General features: G+C 46.2%; 1 pseudogene; it reads right to left on the bottom strand.

The window, feature by feature from the left end:
• Positions 1–3,850: 3,850 nt before the first annotated feature.
• On the bottom strand, positions 3,851–4,029 carry LOC142568305 (U2 spliceosomal RNA; annotated as a pseudogene).
• Between the last annotated feature and the right edge of the window lie 649 nt (positions 4,030–4,678).

Raw genomic sequence — 4,678 nt, 5'->3', positions numbered from 1 at the left:
GCGCAACCCCATGCGCATGCGTGAAAAAAGAAAAGAGAGCGAGAGAAAGAGAGGCGCGCGATTAGCCAACATCACCTATATACTCAAGGCCTAGGTTGTTTACTCCGATCCATGATGTCACGCTACCTGGCCCGAAATTTCCACTTACAAGACTGGCGTGATGAAAGCGGTGATGTCAAAATAACTGTTGCTAACTCGGGTGCCTCCCCATTAGATTCTATGGCAGTCGTGCCAGGTAACATGACGTTATGGATCGGAGTGAAAAGGCCTTGTGCTCTCTAGGTGGTGTTTGATTAGCTGCGCCATTAGTGACGTTGTTGCTCTCCGTCGCAGCCGAGCGTGCGCGCAGCATTTTCCCGGCTCCGGAATGGGTAGGCCACGCGTCATACGTACTCCTTAGGAGCAGGCAGCTTTCGATCAGCAACGCCGCGAGCAGAACCGGGAACGAGCTCGTCTATGCCATCCCGATGCTGCAGCCCGGGCACAAGAACAGGCTGGTGCAGCCGAGTGCAAACAGCAACTGCCTACCGATGATCCGGCAGCCTACCAAGCCGTCGTTTAATGAACCGTTGGGTTAATCCAGTGATAAACTCTGAAGCCGCACGTTTCAGCTTCGCTAGTTAACCATCTGTACGGCCTGATTGGGCAGTGATATTTATTGCTTTATTTCTTCTTTATAGTGTTCAAATAAATACCAAACGAAAGGATTATTAAAGGGTTTCTCTAAAAAATAAGTGAGATACAGCGGGTCGAAAATATTGTTGGCCAGCAGTTAAAGCAAAGGTACGGTCGAAAACTTGTGTTCGGTATTTTCTATGACAAGGTAGATGTGTATTCTTGAGATGCACATCTATGGAGAAAAAAATAATAGCTTCATTAAACAAAGGAAAAAAATTCGCATTAGAGATATGACCGTCACGTTCGCTGAGAAGGCAACGACGAGGTCTTCGAGTTTTGTCACCAAAACTGCTTGTGGTCACGGTCCACATTTTTGTGAATACCACTGTTGAGCAGGTACATAAATTAAGGTAAATTGATAGGCACAGACTAATATTTGGTTGCGTATGGTGTTTCTAGATGTTTTTGTAAGGCCAACAATATTGTTGAGCTGCCAGTTAAAGGGCTAAGAGTGGAACGCGACAGCATTCAAAGATCCCTGACTGTTTCTCACGCTTACCGGCAACTGCAGCTTATGTAACCGTAATGTTTACCGGGAAACGCTGGCGGCGAACGCTATGCACGAAGGCGATCTTTCTGGTAGACACGTGGTGTTAACTTTGTGCTGCAATGAATGGAAGGGATTCCAAACGCCTGAGACACGACGTGCCTAATCGTCACGCTCATCAACATGAAAAAATTTGTACGTAGGGTGTGTGCGACGTGATTATGTACCAGTGTAAATCCTACTCTCCTTTGTCCTATACGTTGAACCTTTCTACGCCAAAGAACGATTTCTTTTCGTATTCCTCAGTGACGGTTGACCCGACGGAACATACGTTCAACCTTTCTACTCCAAAGAGTGGTTTCTCTCCGTGGTAATTTGTGTGGATTGACCCGACGTGACCTACGTTCAACCTTTCTGCGCAAAAGAGTGGTTTCTCTCCGAGTTCCTCTGTGTGGGTTGATCCGACATGCCCTGACAAGGCACGATACCAGTGAGCAAGAGACAATGAGGTTGCCCGGATGGTGCGGGGTATAAGAAGGCCAGCGAGACGCCATGTGGAGTCACATCTTTGGCCTTGCGTGCAGGAGCACGCACGCCAAACGTTTCTGTATATTTTTTTTCTTGGAACGCACTGCTCACCTGTAAGGGTGTATTGAACTTCTGTTATTGTTTTTACATCACCTCGTCTTCCTTGCCGGACCCTCTCTGATGGTCAACCTGGTTCGAGCTCCAAGCAGACGCTGTTGAAGGTCGCCGAAACTCCGTCCCCGTAACAACTGGTAGCAGCCTTAATAGCGGTCTCCTGCTTGGGCCGCGATGTGCGGAGGCGAGTGCCATCTGGAGGTGTTGCAGGGAACCCAGCGTGCCGCTGTATGAATGGTAGAAACGCTGAAAAGGGGGTTTGTGCTTCGGTTTCCGCGTGACAGAATTATGTTTTCTCGTATATTCAAATTACAGCCCGACGCTATCATGTCTGTAGGTTGCGATTTTTCTCACACGTTTTACTTTGAGGAATTCAATTAGTTCAGTAAAAATTTTGCGCTGCGCGGAGGGCCTGCGTGGTACGGATTGACGCTGGATGCGGAACACCGACGCCGGATTTTCTTCAACACGGGGCCCTTAACTCATTCGCGTTAATAATTGCGTTCGTTCCTTTGTTCAGAATTCTGTGCCACCTCTTTGTTGTGTGCTACACAGCTTCGCTGGTCATCCACTTTTACAGAGTGGAATGGCTCATGATCTATTTACTTATTAGTGGGACGAGCATCGAGTGACACTATTGTTTCTTGTGCAGCACTTCCAGTTCCCCTCCTGAAACGACCGGGGAGGAAGTTGAAGTTAAATCAGAAAAAAAGATAGTACAGTGCAAAATTCATGGGTTTCATTATATGTATGATAACAGAGCATAAGTCTATAGTTAGCAGTTGAGTTACTGAAGTGTCTGGAATAATTAAGATTAATTAGAAATTACTGAGACGACCGGGGACGAAATTCAAAATAAATCAGAAAAAATAGAAAAGATAGTACAGTACAAAATTTATGGGTTTCATTATAGATATGATATCAGAGGATATGTTTAGTTACAAACTGAGTTACTAAATTGTCTGGAATAATTAGAATTAATTAGAAATCACTGATTACTGCACACCAAAGCACAGACACATAGACTTTAGAGACCAGCCGCGTGAGCACGACTTTGGCGAAATTCCTGGAAACCAGGAAGTAGAAAGCGGAAGTAATGACATCACTATTGACGTCACACACAAGAAGGTCGCCTCATATTTAACCGGCTAATTAATGGCAAACAGTTGCCTCCGAGTTCGGTTCGTGCTTTGCGTTAGCCTAAAGTTAGCCGAAAGAACACCAACGCCGAGGTGCAAGTGCCACTAAGAGACACCTAAGTCGAAGATCATGATCGCCTACCATTTATTATACTGCAATCCTTAATGGGAATTTTGGCAGAGCGGAATTTGAAGCAAAACTAATTACTGAATTAGCAAAAATGTAACAAATACCAGAATTACTAACCTTAAAATGTAAGAAGTACTACTTCCAAAGCCAAGAAATAGTCCAATATTCAAGAAATAGGGCAAACGGGATGGTGCATGAATGAACAGCTTAAGGAGCACAATTTATAGAAAGTTGACGAAACGCCATCAGATGGTTTTCTAGCTATTCGTTGCCATACTTGTTTGTGTGCCCCCTCTTCGATAAAACGGAGATAGCAGGAAGCAGCAAGTGTGAAATCACCCTTTTGATAATTAAGAGTGAGGAGAGAGAGACATAAGGGAAGGAAATGCAGGGAGGTTAGCCAGTGTAAATACCGGCTGGCTACCCTGTGCTGGGGAAAGGGGTAAAGGGAATAAAAGGAGATAGGCTTGAGAGTGAGGAGATTGTTCCTGTATTAGTAAGACTTGTTTAGCGTTGTCCGACAAAGAACAGAATTTTTTGCGCATGTGTAACTAAATTTCCATTCTTGTTTGCATGCTCTATTTTGTCACTTTGCTCTCCGGTGAATACGTGGTTCACGTGGTCGGTGACGTGTATGTTCGAAGGCACTTTTGTTTGGCTCTGTCAAGGAATTAAGCTTCATTGTTGTGAGTAGCGCCCGTGTGTCCGTGTGTCTGCTTTTTAGAGCAAATCTGTACATGGCTAGTTTCCAGCGGATCGATTGCCGTAGACCAAAAACCGTGGGCCGATCACGAGGATAGTGCAACGCCAGGCGACCCGCGGCGGAGGTGAAGCAGGCATCAAGCAATCCGCCAACTTGCAAAAATAACTTTAATATCTTAGGTCCAAATACAACCCGTATCAGATATTAAGCTGATAAGAACAGATACTACACTTTGACCCGCTTCGGTCATGTCTACGTTCGCACCAACGTTGGTTCGCACCACCCTCCCGTTGTCGGCGTTACAGCGCTTGCGTATCTCCTTTCCTTTCCTTCCGCTCTCCCGTGGTTGCGGTCCCGCAAGTGCGCTGTCCGCCAGGACCGCGAGGCGGAAAGAAATGCGAACCGTCCATGTGGCCCCGATGCCGCAAACTTGGAACGTTTCACCGGAGCAATGGCAAGGTTTCGGAGGGAGTTTGTGGGGAACCAATTGGGTGTGGCCTGTGTTGTGTGTGACCGCTTGTGGGTTTCGAGTAGCCTCACAACCACTACTGCACTGCGGGACGTCGACCAACGCACGATCGCTTTGGCTACGGTGAAGCAGCAACATGAAAAACTCTCGATGCAGCTTTCTGTTGCTCAGTACGTGCTACATAAAAGTGTCCTTCCGAGCACGAAAGAAGCCCGCGAATACACGCAATGTGCCTCGAGTGGCCAGTCGCGCGGCAATTTTGCGTGTATTCGCGGGCTTCTTTCCCGCTCGGAAACACACTTTTAGGTAGCATGCATTGGGCAACAGAAATGTATATCAGGAGTTCTTCAAGTTGTTCTACAATTTTCTCATTGACACTTTCCGTCTAATTACAATATTTGAGAATTTGATTAATCAATTAAGACTAATT

This window comes from Dermacentor variabilis, chromosome 1 (genome assembly GCF_050947875.1).
Source record: "Dermacentor variabilis isolate Ectoservices chromosome 1, ASM5094787v1, whole genome shotgun sequence".
Classification (NCBI taxonomy): domain Eukaryota; kingdom Metazoa; phylum Arthropoda; class Arachnida; order Ixodida; family Ixodidae; genus Dermacentor; species Dermacentor variabilis.
This window is presented reverse-complemented; position numbering and strand designations above follow the sequence as displayed.